Source organism: Bombina bombina, chromosome 12 (assembly GCF_027579735.1).
Source record: "Bombina bombina isolate aBomBom1 chromosome 12, aBomBom1.pri, whole genome shotgun sequence".
NCBI classification, from domain to species: Eukaryota; Metazoa; Chordata; class Amphibia; order Anura; family Bombinatoridae; genus Bombina; species Bombina bombina.
The window spans coordinates 11,237,835-11,262,988 of NC_069510.1; the positions used below are offsets into that span (position 1 = coordinate 11,237,835).

Sequence of the window (25,154 nt, forward strand, 5' to 3'; positions counted from 1 at the left end):
TGCTTCCCTATCTCTCCCTCTATATGCTTCCCTATCTCTCTCTCCTTTATATGCTTCCCTATCTCTCTCGCGCTCTATATGCTTCCCTATCTCTCTCCCTCTATATGCTTCCCTATCTCTCTCTCTATATGCTTCCCTATCTCTCTCTCGCTCTATATGCTTCCCTATCTCTCCCTCTATATGCTTCCCTATCTTTCTCTTGCTCTATATGCTTCCCTCTCTCTCTCTCTCGCTCTAAATGCTTCCCTATCTCTCTCCCTCTATATGCTTCCATATCTCTCATTCTATATGCTTCCTTATCTCTCTCTCATTCTATATGCTTCCCTATCTCTCTCTCATTCTATATGCTTCCCTATCTCTCTCTCATTCTATATGCTTCCCTATCTCTCTCTCATTCTATATGCTTCCCTATCTCTCCCTCTATATGCTTCCCTATCTCTCCCTCTATATGCTTCCCTATCTCTCCCTCTATATGCTTCCCTATCTCTCCCTCTATATGCTTCCCTATCTCTCTCTCCCTCTATATGCTTCCCTATCTCTCTCTCCCTCTATATGATTCCCTATCTTTCTCTCGCTCTATATGCTTCCCTATCTCTCTCTCGCTCTATATGCTTCTCCATATCTCTCCCTTTATATGCTTCTCGATCTCTCTATCCCTCTATATGCTTCCCTATCTCTCTCTCCCTCTATATGCTTCCCTATCTCTCTCTCCCTCTATATGCTTTCCTATCTCTCTCTCTCTCCTTTATATGCTTCTCTATCATTCTCTCTCCCTCTATATGTTTCTCTCTCTCTGTCCCTCTATATGTTTCTCTCTCCCTCTCCCTCTTTATGTTTCCCTCTCCCCCTCTATATGTTTCTCTCTCTCCCTCTATATGTTTCTCTATCTCTCTCCCTATGTATGTTTCTCTAGCTCTACCACTGACCTCAATGCAGACAATGTCAAATTTAAAGGGACAGTGCACCATAAAATAGTTTTAGCCTTAATGTTTTCCAATGACTTGTTATACCAGCTGCAAAGTATAAAATGTATGGAAAATCCCTTGTTTATGTTTATTTTGTATATGAAATACCTGCTTTTGTTCTTTCAAAACACACCTATTGAAAAAGTTTCCCTAGCTTCCCTATCTTTCTCTCGCTCTATATGCTTCCCTATCTCTCTCTCGCTCTATATGCTTCCCTATCTCTCTCTATATGATTCTGCATATCTCTCCCTTTATATGCTTCTCGATCTCTCTATCACTCTATATGCTTCCCTATCTCTCTCTTCCTCTATATGCTTCCCTATGTCTCTCTCTCTCCTTTATATGCTTCTCTATCATTCTCTCTCCCTCTATATGTTTCTCTCTCTCTCTCCCTCTATATGTTTCTCTCTCTCTCTCCCTCTATATGTTTCTCTCTCTCTCTCCCTCTATATGTTTCTCTCTCTCTGTCCCTCTATATGTTTCTCTCTCTCTCCCTCTATATGTTTCCATCTCCCCCTCTATATTTTTCTCTCTCTCCCTCTATATGTTTCTCTATCTCTCTCCCTATATGTTTCTCTATCTCCCTCTCCCTCTATATGTTTCTCTATCTCCCTCTCCCTCTATATGCTTCTCTATCCCCCTCTCCCTCTATATGCTTCCCTATCCCCCTCTCCCCTCTATATGATTCCCTCTCTCTCTCCCTCTATATGCTTCCCTATCTCTGTCTCCCTCTATATGCTTCTCTCTCTCCCTCTCCATGCTTCTCTATCCCCCTCTATATGCTTCCCTATATCTCTCTCCCTCTTTATGCTTCCCTATCTCCCTCTCCCTCAATATGCTTCCCTATCTCCCTCTCCCTCAATATGCTTCTCTATCCCCCTCTCCCTCTATATGCTTCCCTATCTTTCTCTCCCTCTATATGCTTCCCTATCTCTCTCTCCCTCTATATGCTTCCCTATCTCTCTCTCCCTCTATATGCTTCTATATCTCCCTCTATATGCTTCTCTATCTCCCTCTATATGCTTCTCTATCCCCCTCTCCCTCTATATGCTTCTCTATCTCCCTCTATATGCTTCTCTATCCCCCTCTCCCTCTATATGCTTATCTATCTCCCTCTTTATTCTTCTCTATATCCCTCTCCCTCTATATGCTTATCTATATCCCTCTATATGCTTCTCTATCCCCCTCTCCCTCTATATGCTTCCATATCTCCCTCTTTATGCTTCCCTCTCTCTCTCCCCCTCTATATGCTTCCCTATCTCTCTCTCACTCTATATGCTTCCCTATCTCTCTCTCGCTCTATATGCTTCCGTATCTCTCTCTCCCTCTATATGCTTCTCTATCTCCCTCTTTATTCTTCTCTATATCCCTCTGCCTCTATATGCTTCCCTATCTCTCTCTCCCTCTATATGCTTCTCTATCCCCCTCTATATGCTTCCCTATATCTCTCTCCCTCTATATGCTTCCCTATCTCCCTCTCCCTCAATATGCTTCTCTATCCCGCTCTCCCTCTATATGCTTCCATATCTCTCTCTCCCTCTATATGCTTCCCTATCTCTCTCTCCCTCTATATGCTTCCCTATCTCTCTCTCCCTCTATATGCTTCTATATCTCCCTCTATATGCTTCTCTATCTTTCTCTCCCTCTATATGCTTCCCTATCTCTCTCTCCCTCTATATGCTTCCCTATCTCTCTCTCCCTCTATATGCTTCCCTATCTCTCTCTCCCTCTATATGCTTCTATATCTCCCTCTATATGCTTCTCTATCTTCCTCTCCCTCTATATGCTTCTCTATCCCTCTCTCCCTCTATATGCTTCCCTATCTCCCTCTTTATGCTTCCCAATCTCTCTTTCCCTCTATATGCTTCTCTACCCCCCTCTCCCTCTATATCCCTCTTTATTCTTCTCTATATCCCTCTCCCTCTATATGCTTATCTATCCCCCTCTCCCTCTATATGCTTCCCTATCTCCCGCTTTATGCTTCCCTCTCTCTCTCTCTCTCCCTCTATATGCTTTCCTTTCTCTCTCCCTCTATATGCTTCCCTATCTCTCCCTCTTGCTCTATATGCTTCCCTATCTCTCTCTTGCTCTATATGCTTCCCTATCTCTCTCTCGCGCTCTAGATGCTTCCCTATCTCTCCCTCTATATGCTTCCATATCTCTCTCTCCTTTATATGCTTCCCTATCTTTCTCTCGCTCTATATGCTTCCCTATCTCTCTCTCGCTCTATATGCTTCCCTATCTCTCTCTCCCTCTATATGCTTCCCTATCTCTCTCTCCCTCTATATGCTTCTATATCTCTCTCTCCTTTATATGCTTCCCTATCTCTCTCTCCCTCTATATGCTTCCCTATCTCTCCCTCTATATTCTTCCCTATCTCTCCCTCTATATGCTTCCCTATCTCTCTCTCCTTTATATGCTTCCCTATCTCTCCCTCTATATGCTTCCCTATCTCTCTCTCTATATGCTTCCCTATCTCTCTCTCTATATGCTTCCCTATCTCTCTCCCTCTATATGCTTCCCTATCTCTCTCCCTCTATATGCTTCCCTATCTTTCTCTCGCTTTATATGCTTCCCTATATGTTTCTCTCTCTCTCCCCCTCTATATGTTTCTCTCTATATATATATATATTTCTCTCTCTCCCCCCCTCTTTGTTTCTCTATCTCTCTCTCCCCCTCTATATGTTTTGTGGTGGTTTTTTTTTTTTTTTTTTTTTTTTTTTTTTTTTTCTCTCTCTCTCTCTCTCTCTCTCTCTCTCTCTCTCTCTCTCTCTCTCTCTCTCTCTCTCTCTCTCTCTCTCTCTCTCTCTCTCTCTCTCTCATCTCTATCTCTCTCTCTCATCTCTCTCTCTCTCTCTCTCTCCTCTCTCTCTCTCTCTCTCTCTCTCTCTCTCTCTCTCTCTCTCTCTCTCTCTCTCTCTCTCTCTCTCTCTCTCTCTCTCTCTCTCTCTCTCTCTCTCTCTCTCTCTCTCTCTCTCTCTCTCTCTCTCTCTCTCTCTCTCTCTCTCTCTCTCTCTCTCTCTCTCTCTCTCTCTCTCTCTCTCTCTCTCTCTCTCTCTCTCTCTCTCTCTCTCTCTCTCTCTCTCTCTCTCTCTCTCTCTCTCTCTCTCTCTCTCTCTCTCTCTCTCTCTCTCTCTCTCTCTCTCTCTCTCTCTCTCTCTCTCTCTCTCTCTCTCTCTCTCTCTCTCTCTCTCTCTCTCTCTCTCTCTCTCTCTCTCTCTCTCTCTCTCTCTCTCTCTCTCTCTCTCTCTCTCTCTCTCTCTCTCTCTCTCTCTCTCTCTCTCTCTCTCTCTCTCTCTCTCTCTCTCTCTCTCTCTCTCTCTCTCTCTCTCTCTCTCTCTCTCTCTCTCTCTCTCTCTCTCTCTCTCTCTCTCTCTCTCTCTCTCTCTCTCTCTCTCTCTCTCTCTCTCTCTCTCTCTCTCTCTCTCTCTCTCTCTCTCCTCAATGCAGACAATGTCAAATTTAAAGGGACAATGCACCATAAAATTGTTTTAGCCTTAATGTTTTCCAATGACTTGTTATACCAGCTGCAAAGTATAAAATGTATGGAAAATCCCTTGTTTAAGTTTAATTTGTTTATGAAATAGCTTATTTTCTTCTTTTAAAACACAACCTATTGAATAAGGGTTGAGCTTCTTGGGAAATTAGATCTCCCTATTTTATCACTTTCGATACACACACTTGCTGTCTGTATACCAAAGCCCAATACTAAGGGCCTGATGATCTAAAGCTCTCCACCCAGGCGAGATGATCTAGGAAGTATGATGAGAGCCCTCAAAAAATGTTAAAAGCACAAATTTATTATTTCTACATGGGAAGGGGAGTCTCCTGATTACAATAAAAAGGTATAAACAAAATCCTAAAGATTTTAATACTTATCTCTCCTAAACCCCCAGGAGTGTACTTTCTTCTGCTGACTATGTTTACACAGAATTTCTATAGCCAATACTTAAAGGGACATGAAACCCATATTTTTTTTCTTTCGTTATTCAGACAGAATATGCAATTTTTAACAACTTTCCAAAGTACTTCTGTTATCTAATTTGCTTAATTCTCTTGATATCATTTGTTTAAAAGCATAGCTAAATATGCTCAGTAGCTGCTGATTGGTGGCTTCACATAGATGCCTCGTGGGATTGGCTCACCCATGTGCATTGTTATTTTTTTCAACAAAGGATATCTAAAGAATGAAACAAATTAGGTAATAGAAGTAAATTGGAATGTTGTTTAAAATTGCTTTCTCTGATTCGTAAAAGAACAATTGTGGATTTCATGTCCTTTTAAGTATAGAAACTTTCAATATAGGGAAGGAAACAACAAGCAAAAATGGATATATAAAATACCAAAATAAAGATAAATTAAGTATTTGTAAACAATGAAATACACTCCAGGAAGTACAATGGGTCATTGAAGACAATTCAAGTGGAGAAAAATGTAGGGTACATTGTCCCTTTAAAACACAATTGTGAGATACACACAGCTAAACAGTGACCACTAAAGAGGTTATATGTAAAGCTGCATCACCTATAGGGCGGTTCTGTCAATGTAAAAAATAAGAAGCAGCTAGGAGCTAAAGACACTAATTAATTATCCTAAAGAAGTAATTCTGCTCTCTGTCTCTCATTGGTTATATAAACACGACCCCTCACCCATACCAAACCATTGCTGTGAGGCTTGGCAGAAGCATGCATATCACAGGGAAGTCACTTGTTTTTCATCTCATCCAAAATATGGTGCATTTGCCAGCACTAATTTAATTAATTAACCCTTGCAGAGGGCTGAGATGCCTGGTACAATCCCCCTCCCCTCCTAGTTAAGAAATCACTCTCCGTATCTTCCATTCTCTCTTATCACAACTGATCAAACACTAAAAGCAGACAGATATGGAGACTGGAACCATGGAAACGTTGGCCCAGCAATATAATGCCCCAAGCTACTGTCATCTGTCCAATGGCATTTAGAAGCCTGAGGGCTCACACTAGTCCGCAATGACATGTAACTCTCCATCTGTGGAAGCAGCCACAGAACAAAGTCCTTTTCATATTAAAGTCAAATAATCCCTGCAGCCTAAATCGTGTTCAACACAACACTCAGAATTCTCAGAACCCCTTGTCTGTCATATAAACAGATCATTGATAGAACAGAATGTCTTGTCTTTAGCGAGCAGACAGATCAGTTCATAGTATAAAGTAGGATGAATTATTTTACATTTATATCTGAGCTTTAGAGAATGTTGTGTTTTACAGAGAGAGACTGACAAAAACATCTATGATGTTCATATGGTTCAAAATTCTCCAGGCTCAACACTTCCTATTTTTTGTCTATGTGTTGCTAAAGAACAGACAAGATTAATAAACTAACGAGTGTGTGTGTGTGTATATATATATATATATATATATATATATATATATATATAGTGCTAAATTACTAGTGGCACAATAACAGTTATGTGCAAGCGAAAAAGGGTTTACTGCAGGTGTGCGCGTTGGGTTGTCCACTCATCTTACAAGTTGAGTAGGGTGTTAGGTTTTTTCAGCTTTTTTTGCTACATTGACTCCTATAAGGGAATAGGTTATAGCACAAGCAATATTTTAAGTCGCCTTTTTGCGCTCATTGGGTTAGTGTGAAAGCAATAGCTTTTTAACTTTGAACTTGTAATACAACCGCAACCCAACACGTGCCAAAATATTAATTCTAGCACAGTTGACGATCAAGCGAGAGCGTTAAATAGCACTCCACTTGTTTCCTGGCCCATAATGTGTGTAAATTTACAAACACCCACACACCCAAATTCAAATGACGTCCCCAACGGAATTCAAAGGAATTTTACTAGAGTCAACCATTTGATTTCAATAAGCTGCTATTGATAAAATTATTATGAATAATAATTTGTTTTTTGCTCCCCCACTAGAAAACCTTCTACAAATGCCCATGCATACTTCTGAGACACACTTGCATTGTATACAAACTATAAAGATCACCTAAGTTTATATGTAAACTCTGAAAATATGTGCAAGGTGCAACTACAGGGGTCTCAGAGGTCTTGAGACTGGGCCTACACCCCTAGGGGCACATTTTGTCCTGCAATCAGTAGTGGTGTTCAGTGGCGGTTCTATGGGGGTGCTGAAGTGTGCTTACGCACCTTCACGTTTATAACATTTATTAGACCCTCAAAAATTAAGTTCTGGATCTGCCACTCTATGAAAAAGGAATGTGTATGGATTTTCTTTTACAATACGGTGATAGGGTTTTAAAGATCACCACAGTGATATTGTACAGAAAACCTGCCGCCATATTTGTACAGGAAGTGCATAGGCTGTGGTGCGGACTAACCAATGGGGAAGGATAACTGAGTCATAGAGAAGCGGACAGCTCCTCTTTATCCTGTGTGGCTGCTGACTCTCCAGAAATGGAGGCCCAATCACAGTATTTGCCCAAGCGCCCAGTACGGACCCCTGGGGCAATATAGGTGACCTTCAGAAACTCTTTAATTATAAATGTTTTGTTAATAACTTACCTTTACAATAGTCTTACTGCTCTCAGAGAAAATCTTTTGAAAATGTCCATAGATTGCAGCAGATACAAACTGGATAAGGTGCATTTGATTTACCTTTTCTATTATAAAAATCAGACTTGCGAGTTTTAAAGACATTAACTACATTTGACCTTAAACAGGAGCTAAACAGTGCCAGTATAATGTTACATTGTATTACAAGCTACTTAGTTATTGAAGGGGACATTAACTGAGTGTGTCCCTCTGTCTGACACACAGAGCACACCCCTACGCACAAGGGCTTGTTTTTCATCCCATCCTTTGCTGGGAGACACACTGCAACAGGTACTGTATTCTGCATGGACTGACTAGCACAAGGCATGAAGTTACATCCCCTCTCTTATTAGGCTCAAGAGCGGCCACATATACAAATGTTCTGTGGGAACAATAACTGCACACAGTAAATACACTGAGCTCCCCAAGAGCGAGCACTAAGCCCCAGAGGCGTAACTAGAAAACCACAGGGCTCAGGTGCAAGAATCTAAGAAGGACCCCCCCCTCCCCACACCCCTAAAAAAAGTGAATTTGATACATTTCTTTTTTTTTTTTTTTTAACATTTAACACAGAATAAAAATGTGAATCAGATTACGTCTGCAAAAGGAGGTACCCTGTGCCCACAGTCTGTGAGATGGTCTGACCCCTATTACTGTATATAGTGACACTGTTTAACCCACCAGTACTGTATATAGTGAGTCAGTGACACAGTCTGTAATCTGCCGGTGAGATGGCTGGCCTGACCCTACCCACCCCAGTACTTTATAAAGTGACCACAGTAGTCTGTGACATGGTCCAGCCCCCCCGTACTGTATATAGTGGTACTGTAAAGTGACACTGTTTACCCCCCCCCGCATGCTGTAGTAACAAGGTCTGTAATTTGCTGGTTCCACAAACACATACATACATGCATAAATACACACACAGTCACATACATACACACATACATGCATAAATACACACACAGTCACACACACATTCATGCATAAATACACACACAGTCACACACACACATACATGCATAAATACACATACACACACAGTCACACACACACATACATGCATAAATACACACACAGTCACACACACACACACACGCATAAATACACACACACATGCATAAATACACACAGTCACACACACACATACACGCATAAATACACACACAGTCACACACACACACATGCATAAATACACACACAGTCACACACACACACATGCATAAATACACACACAGTCACACACACACACATGCATAAATACACACACAGTCACACACACATGCATAAATACACACACAGTCACACACACATGCATAAATACACACACAGTCACACACACACACACGCGTAAATACACACACAGTCACACACACACACGCGTAAATACACACACAGTCACACACACACGCATAAATACACACACAGTCACACACACACACGCATAAATACACACACAGTCACACACACACAGACGCATAAATACACACACAGTCACACACACACACATAAATACACACACAGTCACACACACACACACATGCATAAATATACACACAGTCACACACACAGTCACACACATGCATAAATACACACACAGTCACACACACACGCATAAATACACACACAGTCACACACACACACACACACACGCATAAATACACACACAGTCACACACACATGCATAAATACACACACAGTCACACACACATGCATAAATACACACAGTGTCACACACACACACATGCATAAATACACACAGTCACACACACACACAAGCATAAATACACACAGTCACACACACACGCATAAATACACACACAGTCACACACACACAAACAGTCACACACACACACACATGCATACATACACACACAGTCACACACAGTCTCACACACACACACACATGCATAAATACACACACAGTCACACACACACACACATAAACACCAATGGGTAAAACAGAAACACTAACCCCTGTAGTCAGAGACACTAGTGAAGCATCATGTTACACTCACATATCATCAGTGCAGTTTAACATTTTTTATTAAAAAAAGTTTTGTTTTTTTTAAAGGAATAGTCTAGCCGAAATTACACTTTCATGATTCAGATAGAGCATGCAATTTAAAGCAACGTTCGAATTTACTCCTATTATCAATTTTTCTTCGTTCTCTTGGAATCTTTATTTGAATGTAAGCTTAGAGGCCGGACCATTTTTGGTTCAGGACATGGGTAGTGCTTGCTGATTGGATGGCTACATTTAGACACCAATCAAAAGTGCTACCCAGGTTCTGAACCAAAAATGGGCAAGCGCCTATGCTTACATTCTTGCTTTTCCAAATAAAGATACAAAGCGAACGAAGAAAAATTGATAATAGCAGTAAAATAGAAAGTTGCTTAAAATTGCTGCTCTATCTGAATCATGAAAGTGTAATGTTGACTAGACTATTCCTTTAAGCTGGGCCCCCTGTAGTTTCGCCCCTGCTAAGCCCATACAAAGCTAATGTATCACCTTTTTCGGAATACAGTGTCCATTATAGCTATTTTCAGTTTAAATTGCATAAATTAGATATATGCCCAGTAGTCACTGCTATTTGCCTGTGTGTTGTGATGCAACTGTCAGAATAATATTCCCTCACAGTTATAGCAGAGATCCCAAATGTTTGCAACATAGATACTAAGAGATCTGAGAGATGGGCAAACCCACAGGCCTGAAATGGACATTAGACAAGAAGGAAACATCTGCTTTATATCAATCTTAATTTGTTTTAGCAAAAATAAAAGGGGCCAGATTACGAATGGAGCGCAAACATTTTGCACGTGAGTGATATCAGTTTTTTGCGTATGTTTACAAGCAAGTTAAAATGTGCTCATATTACAAGTTGAAAGTAAACGCAATCACTTGAGCACAGTTGAAGTTAATTCGCATCCTCAGACCTCTGATTAACTGTTGTGCGAAGCAAAAAAAGTGTCACAAAACACATCAGAAATACATTACACAATACAGTTACACTCATAACAACACTGTCTAATAAACATACATTACACAGTACAGTTACACTCATAATAATATCTAATAAATATACATTACACAGTACTGTTACACTCATAACAACACTGTCTAATAATGTGACAGACCCTTCTGTCAGGACTGAAGGAGTTAATTGTGTTTAGCTAAGAAACTAATTTCTAAAGACAGAGTTGCTGGCCTCAGCTATTTTGTGCTATAATTACATTTAAGTAATAAACAGGCCATTGTTTAATCACCCTCAGAGAGCAGACGCTAGGTGATAAGACAAGCCAAATGTGTTTAAGTTGTTATCTGCCTAAGTAAAGAATTTAAGTAATGTAATTCTACTGTTTCATAAAAGGGCGTCTTCCCCTTTTTATCTAAATGTACAAGAGTCTTTCAACCCCCCCATCTGGGGTCAAACCTGTATAAATACTAGGCATCTAGCCTTTAATAAATGACATTCTGTTTTAAACCTGAAACTGGCTGGGTTGTGAATTGCTGATTCCCTATGCAGGACATTGTTCATCTGGTATTAACCCTTGGTACACTGTTGGTACCGTAACATTGGTGGCAGCGGTGGGATGAACCTTATCGCCCAGAAGAGCAACTACACAAGCCAGTAACCTCAGGAAGAGGGGGATTATTACAATACTGACTAAGATGGAAAGAGTACCAGGGACAGAAGGAACCAATGGGCCCAGCATAGCAGACAGAACCCCCGCAGAAGCAAGCTTTGATCGGGCGGTTAAAATAAGACTGGCACATTATGGCCCCAACCCATCTGCGGAAATTATCGACCGGGTCATAGCAGCTGTGGAGGCCAACCTACTTCGCCAAAGCGGCGCTGCAGCAAACCCAGTGGAAAAGAGAAAAGTAAATTTTGCAGCTTTTAAAAACTTCCTGGAAACAGAAGGAGAGATTGATGGGTACCTTGCAGATTTTGAGAGGCAATGTGCACTACACAAGGTACCCGCAGAGGACTGGGTCATGATATTATCCGGAAAATTATCCGGCCGGGCCAGTGAGGCTTTTCGGGCCATTCCAGATGAGGAAGTCGGGGATTATAATACTGTAAAAGAGGTTCTGCTCTCCAGGTATGCGGTTACACCGGAGGCATACCGGAGGCGGTTCAGAGACACTGTTAAATTAACTGGAGATTCCTACCTTGAGTGGGCATGTAAGGTGCACCGCACAGCAGCTCAATGGATAGCGGGGTGCCAAGCCATGTCTGGGGAAGAGGTGCTGCAGCTATTCCTGTTGGAACATTGCTTCGACAAGTTACCCGCAGGAGTTCGAGAGTGGGTTCGGGACCGTAAACCATCCACCCTGCATGAAGCGGCTCGCTTGGCAGATGAGTATACGGATGCCCGCAAACTGGACACTTCTACCACTAAGCCCCCTGCTAGAGTGGAGTACAGACCCCCAGTCACCCCAGCAGCTGCCAGTTACCAACCCCCGGCGCACCGCTATACCACACGGCCTCTGGCCACGAACTACCCTCAGAGAGCCCGGTTCAATTCACGGGGCTACTCACAGCCTATTTGGTGCTTTGGATGTAAGCAACTAGGGCACAAAAGACCAGAGTGTCCCCTAAATGCAGCAAACCAAGCACAGTCCTGGAGAAGACCCGCCGGCGGAATCCCACGTAACTCTCAGCCTGCGGCCCGCTACGTAGAGGCGCAAGAATGCTGGAGCATCCTACATGAGGCAGACCTTGTGCAAGCTGCCCACCGGAATAACCGGCAACTGGTTAAAGTGAATGGGAAGAAGGTCAGTGGTCTACGGGATACTGGTGCTACCATGACCTTGCTTCAAAAGAACTTGGTGTCTGAGAAACAGTACACTGGAGACACTGTGGCTGTGAGGGTAGCAGGGGGCGATGTGTTCAGCCTACCTGTTGCCATGGTACATTTGGATTGGGGAGTGGGCGCTAGACCTGTGAATGTGGGGGTCAAGAAGGACTTACCTGCTGATGTTCTTCTTGGAAATGACTTGGCTCCCCTTGTTTCTGCCTATGCTCCCATGGGTCCCGCTGATGTTAACCCTGTGACTACCCGGGCTCAGATCCGTGCAGCAGAGACTGACCCCCCTGCTGCTAAGCCCCAGGACGCTGAGCTCAGTAAATCTCTATCCGCTATTGATACGTGGAAGTCCCGTTACAATGCGCTGATGAAGGAGAAGAGGAGCGCAGAGGAAAAAGCACGTTTAGAACGTGAATCTCTGCTAGACAAGCTGCACCGACAGACTGCAGAAAACACCAGCTTGAGAGTGGGACATGAAACATTAAAGACAAACTTAGCGACACTTGAGGAGAAGCTGACGCTGACGCTGGCTCATAGTGAGGTGCAGCAACTCAAGGGCACCCTATGTCAGTATGAAGGGATTGTGGATACCTATAAAGAGCAGGTACAGAAAACTCGTAAAAAAGCTGATGGGATTTTGAAGGACTGTTTAGCCCTAGTCTGGGCACTGAGGAAGTTGAACCCTTCTTTGTATGGACAGGAATTCTCTCTCATAACGGGAATACAGATGGATTGTCCTGGCAAACTGACATGCCTACCACCTCCTAGTCCGGTCATCCCCAGGTTGACCCGCCAAAGGGTCAAGCCGGGTCTGCCGGAGTGTTCCACAAGGGGGGAGATATGTGACAGACCCTTCTGTCAGGACTGAAGGAGTTAATTGTGTTTAGCTAAGAAACTAATTTCTAAAGACAGAATTGCTGGCCTCAGCTATTGTGTGCTATAATTACATTTAAGTAATAAACAGGCCATTGTTTAATCACCCTCAGAGAGCAGACGCTAGGTGATAAGACAAGCCAAATGTGTTTAAGTTGTTATCTGCCTAAGTAAAGAATTTAAGTAATGTAATTCTACTGTTTCATAAAAGGGCGTCTTCCCCTTTTTATCTAAATGTACAAGAGTCTTTCAACCCCCCCATCTGGGGTCAAACCAGTATAAATACTAGGCATCTAGCCTTTAATAAATGACATTCTGTTTTAAACCTGAAACTGGCTGGGTTGTGAATTGCTGATTCCCTATGCAGGACATTGTTCATCTGGTATTAACCCTTGGTACACTGTTGGTACCGTAACAAATAAATATACATTACACAGTACAGTTACACTCATAACAACACTGTCTAATAAACATACATTACACAGTACAGTTACACTCATAATAATATCTAATAAATATACATTACACAGTACTGTTACACTCATAACAACACTGTCTAATAAATATACATTACACAGTACAGTTACACACTCAATAACACTATCTAATAAATATACATTACACAGTACAGTTACACTCATAATAATATCTAATAAATATACATTACACAGTACTGTTACACTCATAACAACACTGTCTAATAAATATACATTACACAGTACAGTTACACACTCAATAACACTATCTAATAAATATACATTACACAGTACAGTTACACTCATAACAACACTGTCTAATAAACACACATTACACAGTACAGTTACACTCATAACAACACTGTCTAATAAATATCTGTAGAACAATATATTCTCCAGCACTAGTGGCTATCGGTGTGCAAGCTGAAGGAGCCACTGCTAAAAGACTCCAAACAATCAAAAAGTCTATAAACTCAGCAGCACAACCAAGGTAGACTGTATTCAAACTTTATTCAGTACCAGGAGGAAAAAACATGACGTTTCGGGCTCAATTGCCCTTAATCATATGACCTTATTACAATATACACCTCTTTTATATACTGTTTAATGTATATTTATTAGATAGTGTTATTATGTGTATAACTGTACTGTGTAATGTATATTAGTGTTATTATGTGTGTAACTGTACCGTGTAATGTATATTAGATAGTGTTATTATGAGTGTAACTGTACTGTGTAATGTATGTTTATTAGATAGTGTTATTATATGTGTAACTGTACTGTGTAATGTATGTTTATTAGATAGTGTTATTATGAGTGTAACTGTACTGTGTAATGTATGTTTATTAGATAGTGTTATTATGAGTGTAACTGTACTGTGTAATGTATGTTTATTAGATAGTGTTATGTGTGTAACTGTACTGTGTAATGTATATTTATTAGATAGTGTTATTATGTGTGTAACTGTACTGTGTAATGTATATTTATTAGATAGTGTTATTATGAGTGTAACTGTACTGTGTAATGTATGTTTATTAGACAGTGTTATTATATGTATAACTGTACTGTGTAATGTATATTAGATAGTGCTATTATGTGTGTAACTGTACTGTGTAATGTATATTAGATAGTGTTATGTGTGTAACTGTACTGTGTAATGTATATTAGATAGTGTTATTATGAGTAACTGTACCGGGTAATGTATATTTATTAGAGTGTTATTATGAGTGTAACTGTACTGTGTAATGTATGTTTATTAGATAGTGTTATTATATGTGTAACTGTACTGTGTAATGTATGTTTATTAGATAGTGTTATTATGAGTGTAACTGTACTGTGTAATGTATGTTTATTAGATAGTGTTATTATGTGTATAATTGTACTGTGTAATGTTTATTAGACAGTGTTATGTTTGTAGCTGTACTGTGTAATGTATATTTATTAGAGATAGTGTTATTATGTGTGTAACTGTCTTGTGTAATGTATGTTTATTAGACAGTGTTAATGAGTGTAACTGTATTGTGTAATGTATATTTATAAGATGGTGTTATGTGTGTAACTGTACTGTGTAATGTATATTTATTAGACAGTCAAAAAGTCTAAAAATTCAGCAGCACAACCAAGGTAGACTGTATTCAAACTTTATTCAGTACCAGGAGGAAAAAACATGACGTTTCGTGCTTAATTGCCCTTAATCATATGACCTTATTACAATATACACCTCTTTTATATACGTCACCACAGGTGTAGCTATTTACAAATTTACCTGATCTCTCAAACCAATTCTCCAATTCAAGCGACACCTAGTGGTCTGTAAGTAGTAATACATGTTTCAATTTAAAAACAAATCAATTTTAACAGTGTTACAACCTGATATTAGACTACCTATCACATAGATACACAATTATGTATCAATATACAACTTAGCAAAATAGATCTATATACAGAGGAAGAAAAAGAAACTTTTTCTAATTAAACCCAAGTTATAGCAGTTCTAGAATGACTCACTACGGATTTTCAGGGAATTACAGAAAGATATTGAAATCTAACTCACGGTTCATACCTTTTGGATACCTGCAATCTAATTTATAGATCCACATGGATTCTCGCCTTTTTAGAATTAATTCCCTATCACCCCCTTTATGTAGGACTGGGATGTGGTCTATAATCTGAAATTTTAATTGTGCAATTGAACGGCCAAATGTGAGGAAGTTGTTAGAGACAGGAGCATTTAAATGCTTACATCTAATATTTGACTTATGTTGTATAATTCTATCCCTAATCCTCTGGGTCGTCTCTCCGATATAAATCCAACCACATGGGCATTTAATTAATTAAATTACATAATTTGTATTGCATGTAAAGAAACCATTAATTTTAAAGATTTTACCAGTTAATGGATGAACAAAATTAGGTCCCTTGACCATATTATTGCAACTTGCACATCCCAAACAGGGATAACAACCCAAACTTTTTCCAGAGATGTAACTTTGTTTTAACTTTTTACTACATATATCTGCTCTTACTAGCCTATCTTTAAGGCTAGTACCCTTCCTATAAGCTGGCATTGGACTATTAGCAAATGCTTGTATGCCCGGATGGCAATCTCTTAACATAAACCAATATTTGACAATTTTTTGTACCTTTAAACTCTGATTATTGTATTCTGAAACAAAGATTATTCTATCATCCCTATTATCAACTTTCCTTTTGTGGATTGTCATGCCATACTTGGCTCTCAGTATCTCATTATGTATAAATTCTGATGGGTAACCTCTGGCTCTAAATTTATTACCCATTTCATCAAGTCTCTTATCCATAAGGTCTTTATCAGAAACAATTATTTTTACTCTTGTCATTTGACTTCTCGGTAGAGATTTTATTAGTGTGGGTGGATGGGCACTTGTATAATGTAATAGGCTGTTTTTATCTGTACTTTTTCTATACAGGTCTGTCCTAAACCCTTATGACAGACCTGTATAGAAAAAGTACAGATAAAAACAGCATATTACATTATACAAGTGCCCATCCACCCACACTAATGAAATCTCTACTGAGAAGTCAAATGACAAGAGTAAAAAGAATTGTTTCTGATAAAGACCTTATGGATAAGATACTTGATGAAATGGATAATAAATTTAGAGCCAGAGCTTACCCATCAGAACTTATACATAATGTTCCCCTTCCTTATAGACCAAAGTGTCAAGGAACTGTACCGATTGTTCATCCTAAGTAAGGGTAAACTTGATGTGTCTCGTTGCCCTGTTTAAATCATTAACAAACTAAAGCAGGGATCCAATGTCGCCCCACCACCTCCAAAGATGTTGTCTATATAGCGCCACCAGGTGGCGCCATACAGAAGAAACCTCTCATTCTGGTAAACAAATTTCTCTTCAAATATGATTATAAATAAATTAGCATAGGTAGGGGCGACATTATACCCCATTGCAGTCCCCTTTACTTGCATATAGAAGCTATCCTCAAACAGGAAGTGATTACAATACAGAATAATACCCACTAATTCCAAAATAAATTCTCGCTGCTTTCAGTATATATATTACTCATAGCTAGTATATTTCTTACAGCACCCAAGCCACTCTCATGCTCTATTGAGGTATATAGACTGACCACATCCAGACTATACATAATGCATCTCTCAGACATCTCAAAGCTCTTTATTTTAAAAAAATCTCCAGTACCTTTAACATAAGATGTTGACTTCTCTACAAAGCCCCTCAAAATTTTATCTAAATAAATAGATATTTGAAAAAATAGTCTCTGTGCTAGCCACAATTGGTCTACCCAGTGGCTTGTCAAGTTTTTTATGCACTTTAGGAAGTATATAAAACACGGGTATTATCCCATTCTCAATATACAAAAACTTTCTAGTTTCTTCATCAATTAATCCATTGTCAATAGCTTTGTTTAAGCAATTAGCAAGCTCTCTCTGAATAGCCCAGGTCGGGTTATAATTTAATAAGCTGTAAATATTTACATCATCTAATTGCATTTTTATTTCATCAACATAATATATCTCTTATTAAATAAAACCAAGGCCCCACCCTTATCTGCTTGCTTATATATCTTTTTTATCTTTCAACACAATTAAAGCTTCTCTCTCTGCCTTAGAAAGATTAGTTTTAGTGATTATCTTATTGTGAATGTTATTTTTGAACCTATTGATATCATTACACACTGTCAGGGTGCCAGGAATCAGACTGAGACGAGAAGTGCAAAAATAATGACACCTTTATTAATAGCAAAAAATAATAAAAAGTCGACAAGTCAAATAAAAAGCCAGGAATCAAAACCAGAGCTGGTAGTCAGACGAGCCGAGTCAGGAGCCAAAGCGAATAGTCAGACAAGCCGGAATCAGGAGCAAGGAAAACAGCAGAGTCAGGAACAAGCCAGGGATCAGGAACCAGGAGGGACGTCAAACAGCCAGGTAATACACAGGAGCTCTCACAAACAGGTCTGAGACAACGCAAGGGCAAAGTATACTGAACAGAGGCCCTTTAAATAATAAGTGATGAGATCACAATTCTGAGACTGCATCCTGTCTCACATGGATGATGCACACCAGTCTGGCCATAAAAGGAAGTGCAGGAGATGAGCAGCATCATATGCACCAGACAGCAAGAGAGGTGAGTAAAATGGCTGCCAGCAGCACATGGCAAACAAAACAGGGAAAAAACCCTGACACACACTAATTCAATAAAGGTATCAACACAATGATTATAGCTGTTAGGAACAAAACTGCTCTTATTTTTTAACCCAAAATTGCGAATGCTTAATTCTGTATAAACTTTTGTTTTTGTTTGCAATTGGTTATAAGCAAAAAGAGACTTAATTTTCAAATTCCTAAACAGTTTGTTTAAATCCTGTTCTTACTAGGGCAAAAAGAGTCCTCTATTTAATACTTCTTCTACTGCGGCAGTAAGGGGTACCCCAGAGATATTTACCACTAGTTCATGAGGCACAATTTCAGATTATAGACCACATCCCAGTCCCACGTAGAGGGGGTGATAGGGAATTAATTCTAAAAAGGCGCAAATCCATGTGGATCTATAAATTAGATTGCAGGTATCCAAAAAGGTATGAACCATGAGTTAGATTTCAATATCTTCATGTAATTCCCTGAGAATCTGTAGTGAGTCATTCTAGAACTGCTATAACTTGGGTTTAATTAGAAAAAGTTTCTTTTTCTTCCTCTGTATATAGATCTATTTTGCTAAGTTGCATATTGATACATAATTGTGTATCTATGTGATAGGTAGTCTAATATCAGGTTGTAACACTGTTAAAATTGATTTGTTTTTAAATTGAAACATGTATTACTACTTACAGACCACTAGGTGTCGCTTGAATTGGAGAATTCGTTTGAGAGATCAGGTAAATTTGTAAATAGCTACACCTGTGGTGACGTATATAAAAGAGGTGTATATTGTAATAAGGTCATATGATTAAGGGCAATTGAGCCCAAAACGTCATGTTTTTTCCTCCTGGTACTGAATAAAGTTTGAATACAGTCTACCTTGGTTGTGCTGCTGAGTTTTTAGATTTTTTGACTGTCTAATAAATATACATTACACAGTACAGTTACACACATAATAACACCATCTTATAAATATACATTACACAATACAGTTACACTCATTAACACTGTCTAATAAACATACTGTACATTACACAGTACAGTTACACACATAACACTATCTAATAACAATACATTACACAGTACAGTTACACACATAATAACACTATCTAATAAATATATATTACACAGTACAGTTACACATATAACACTATCTAATAAATATACATCACACAGTACAGTTACACTCATAATAAAACTATCTAATAAATATACATTACACAGTACAGTTACACTCATAACAACACTGTCTAATATATATACATTACACAGTACAGTTACACTCATAACAACACTGTCTAATAAATATACATTACACAGTACAGTTACACTCATAACACTGTCTAATAAACATGCATTACACAATACAGTTACACTCATAACACCATCTAATAAACATACATTATACAATACAGTTACACTCATAACAACACTGTCTAATAAATATACATTACACAGTACAGTTACACTCATAACACTGTCTAATAAACATGCATTACACAATACAGTTACACTCATAACACCATCTAATAAACATACATTATACAATACAGTTACACTCATAACAACACTGTCTAATAAATATACATTACACAGTACAGTTACACTCATAACACTGTCTAATAAACATGCATTACACAATACAGTTACACTCTTAACACCATCTAATAAACATACATTACAGAGTACAGTTATACTCATAATAACATTATCTAATAAATAGACATTACACAGTACAGTTACACTCATAACACTCTGATAAATATACATTACACAGTACAGTTACACTTATAATAACACTAATAAATATACATTACACAGTACAGTAACACACAATAAAACTGTCTAATAAACATACATTACATAGTACAGTTACACCCATAACACCATCTAATAAAAATTATTTTAAAAAATATTGCACAAAAAAGTTATAAGGGCTCAAACAGATGATATCAAAAAAGGCAGGCAAAGGGCTTTATTATAGAGATACATATATATATACACATGTCTAAAGATGTCTATATATCTGTACATTTGTATTTATGTATTTATATGTGTATATATGTATTTGCAGACATACATACACATAAATACATATGTACAGATACAGACATACAGTATGTACATAGCAGAATATGTTCTGTGTGTGTATATATATAATAGATTGCATTTGTTGTAATAGTCCGAGGACGAGGTCACTCCCCGAAAACGTTCACTAGAATAAAACTTTTTTTCACGATTACAACGGCGAGTGCTCTCTTTGGTCTTCTTGTATATATATTTTTGAATAAATAGAACATATTCTACAAGTGATAACATTTTACTTTCAACTCATAATACAAGTGCTACCCGACTAGCATAAAAAAGGTTACTTCTAGAGCAATTAGCGCTGTAGCGAAAGCACTAAATAGCACTCCACTCGTAATCTGGCAGATTGTATTTTAACAGAACAATAATTTAGCCATATCAAGTGACTGTAAAAAGAAAAGAAAATGTATAATTACAGAGGGGAATGACAAACTGATTTCAGCGTGAAGCAAAGCTGTAAATTCATGCCGGCCTCTGCAGCCTGCTCAGGGACACAATGTTTATTCACTTATTTCTATGGAAAGTAGTGGCCTAGCAACTAGTATAGGGTACATCTGACCCCCTATTAATAGTAAGAAGAGATTCCTGTCTAGTAGCTGTGACTGTGCCTACAATATGCCTATTCTCTTGTCAACACTAGATGTGTAGAGTACAGCTAACCTCCTGTCTATAGCAATACTATCTGCCTGTCTATAGTATGTTGCACTAGCTTGCTGTCTATAGACTAGCTGCCTGTCTAGAGTATGATTGCCTACACCAGTATTGGCTACCTGTCTAAAATAGGATTAGCAACTTCAGCTGTCTAGAATTGGATTGACTACTTGTCTAAAGTAGGATTGTCAATTGGCTCTCTCTCTCTAGAGTACAATTGTCTCTAGAGTACAGCTGGCTACCTGCCTAGAGTACGACTGGTTACCTGCCTAGAGTACAGCTGGCTACCTGCCTAGAGTACAGCTGGCTACCTGCCTAGAGTACAGCTGGCTACCTGCCTAGAGTACAGCTGGCTACCTGCCTAGAGTACAGCTGGCTACCTGCCTAGAGTACAGCTGGCTACCTGCCTAGAGTACAGCTGGCTACCTGCCTAGAGTACAGCTGGCTACCTGCCTAGAGTACGGCTGGCTACTTGCCTAGAGTACGGCTGGCTACCTGCCTAGAGTACGGCTGGCTACTTGCCTAGAGTACGGCTGGCTACTTGCCTAGAGTACGGCTGGCTACTTGCCTAGAGTACGGCTGGCTACTTGCCTAGAGTACGGCTGGCTACCTGCCTAGAGTACGGCTGGCTACTTGCCTAGAGTACGGCTGGCTACTTGCCTAGAGTACGGCTGGCTACTTGCCTAGAGTACGGCTGGCTACTTGCCTAGAGTACGGCTGGCTACTTGCCTAGAGTACGGCTGGCTACCTGCCTAGAGTACGACTGGCTACCTGCCTAGAGTACGACTGGCTACCTGCCTAGAGTACGACTGGCTACCTGCCTAGAATACGACTGGCTACCTGCCTAGAATACGACTGGCTACCTGCCTAGAGTACGACTGGCTACCTGCCTAGAATACGACTGGCTACCTGCCTAGAGTACGACTGGCTACCTGCCTAGAGTACGACTGGCTACCTGCCTAGAGTACGACTGGCTACCTGCCTAGAGTACGACTGGTTACCTTTCTAGAGTACGACTGGTTACCTTTCTAGAGTACGACTGGTTACCTTTCTAGAGTACGACTGGCTACCTGTCTATAGTAGCATCAGCTTCCTGTATAAAGTACAACTGGCTGTTTATAGTAGCATCAGCTTCCTGTATAAAGTACAACTGACTGTCTATAGTAGCATCAGCTTCCTGTATAAAGTACAACTGGCTGTTTATAGTAGCATCAGCTTCCTGTATAAAGTACAACTGGCTGTTTATAGTAGCATCAGCTTCCTGTCTAGAGTACAACTGACTGTCTATAGTAGCATCAGCTTCCTGTATAAAGTACAACTGGCTGTTTATAGTAGCATCAGCTTCCTGTATAAAGTACAACTGGCTGTTTATAGTAGCATCATCTTCCTGTCTAGAGTACAACTGACTGTCTATAGCAGCATCAGCTTCCTGTATAAAGTACAACTGGCTGTTTATAGTAGCATCAGCTTCCTGTATAAAGTACAACTGGCTGTTTATAGTAGCATCAGCTTCCTGTCTAGAGTACAACTGGCTGTTTATAGTAGCATCAGCTTCCTGTATAAAGTACAACTGACTGTCTATAGTAGCATCAGCTTCCTGTATAAAGTACAACTGGCTGTTTATAGTAGCATCAGCTTCCTGTCTAGAGTACAACTGACTGTCTATAGCAGCATCAGCTTCCTATATAAAGTACAACTGGCTGTTTATAGTAGCATCAGCTTCCTGTATAAAGTACAACTGGCTGTTTATAGTAGCATCAGCTTCCTGTCTAGAGTACAACTGGATGTCTATAGTAGCATCAGCTTCCTGTCTAGAGTACAACTGGATGTCTATAGTAGCATCAGCTTCCTGTCTAGAGTACAACTGGCTGTCTATAGTAGCATCGGCTTCCTGTATAGAGTAGACACTGTTTCTTGATAGACTTGGAATGATTACAGATAAGTGTCTTATTTTCATTTAAGCTTCGCCAAAGAACACTGTTGTCCATGACCAGTCACCAACCACTGCAACTAAAATTTTGCTCAAGACTTTTAAAGGTAAGAAGAACATAAGAGAACAAGATATAGGTGCCGGAAATGAGAGTTGCACCGGGGAAGTCCTACAAAGTCACAAGCTCACTCCTGTCATTACACAGTAGAGCACGCCCAGTACTGAGAGCATTATTATATCTGCAAGCTACTTGCACACCTCTTTTCACAGCTCATGAAATCCTTCATAATTAGCATTAACCTAAAATAAAATCCTACAATAAAAAATAAATATGAATACATTTTATAAAAACATAAATATACTTATTATTATATATATTTATTGAGGATCATCTCTAAAGTCATTTTAAAAATTTAGCATTTAAAGGAATATAAATCTCAAGGAATATAAAACCCAAAATAATCAGATAAAGCTTACAGTTTTAAAATACTTTCCAATTTACTTCTATGGTCAATTTTGTTGCATTCTCTTGGTATCCTTTGCTAAAGGAGCAGCAATGCACTACTGGGAAGTAGCTGAACACGTTGGTAAGCCAATGGGGAAAAAAAAAGGTATATAGGTTAAGCCACCAATCAGCAGTCAGCTCCCGAGTCTACCTAGGTATGTTTTTCAACAAATGATACAAAAGAATGAAACAAATTAAAATAATAGAAATATATTGGAAAGTTGTTTAAAACTGTATGCTTCTGGTAATCATCTATTCAAAGCCTTAACTGTGAATGACATCCATGTGTCATCATCTGATGAGGGGCTTTTTTTTTATTAGCCAGGTATTAGTGATCACCTGGTGTGAATAAATGTGCGGGTCCTGGAAAGCCCAACATCAAAGTTGCTTAACTATACCTGAAGTCCCCATTTATGTACAAAAAAAAAAAAATTGATTAGGCCTGACCTAAAGATGGCAGCCCTATTGGTATCAGGCAGTACTTCTGGCACAAAAGTGTGTATATATATATATATATATATATATATATATATATATATATATACACACACATACACACTGTATACACATACATATATCCGACACAAACCGGTATCAGCCAGTATTTGTGGCACTAATACTTCTGTATATATAGCAGTACATCCGACACAAACCGGTATCAGCCAGTACTTCTGGCACTAATACTTCTGTATAAATAGCAGTACATCCGACACAAACCGGTATCAGCCAGTACTTCTGGCACTAATACTTCTGTATATATAGCAGTACACCCGACACAAACCGGTATCAGCCAGTACTTCTGGCACTAATACTTCTGTATATATAGCAGTACACCCGACACAAACCGGTATCAGCCAGTACTTCTGGCACTAATACTTCTGTATATATAGCAGTACATCCGACACAAACCGGTATCAGCCAGTACTTCTGGCACTAATACTTCTGTATATATAGCAGTACATCCGACACAAACCGGTATCAGCCAGTACTTCTGGCACTAATACTTCTGTATATATAGCAGTACATCCGACACAAACCGGTATCAGCCAGTACTTCTGGCACTAATACTTCTGTATATATAGCAGTACATCCGACACAAACCGGTATCAGCCAGTACTTCTGGCACTAATACTTCTGTATATATAGCAGTACATCCGACACAAACCGGTATCAGCCAGTACTTCTGGCACTAATACTTCTGTATATATAGCAGTACACCCGACACAAACCGGTATCAGCCAGTACTTCTGGCACTAATACTTCTGTATATATAGCAGTACATCCGACACAAACCGGTATCAGCCAGTACTTCTGGCACTAATACTTCTGTATATATAGCAGTACACCCGACACAAACCGGTATCAGCCAGTACTTCTGGCACTAATACTTCTGTATATATAGCAGTACATCCGACACAAACCGGTATCAGCCAGTACTTCTGGCACTAATACTTCTGTATATAGAGCACTACATCTGACACAAAACTGTAGTAGGCAGCACTTCTGGAACAAAATAATACAGTATGTGCTGCATAAAATATTTCCAGGTGGTAAGTCCAACACAAACGGTATACGATAATACTCCTGGAACAAAACAGCTGGTGTATTCATAGAAAAGGTTTGAAGCTCCTCAAATCTAAATGTTTATTT

At 39.4% G+C, this 25,154-nt stretch overlaps 1 protein-coding gene across 1 annotated transcript in view; it reads left to right on the top strand.

The window, feature by feature from the left end:
* NTNG2 (netrin G2) overlaps positions 1 to 25,154 on the top strand; it is a 251,734-nt gene that overhangs the window by 187,705 nt on the left and 38,875 nt on the right. The window lies entirely within an intron of this gene.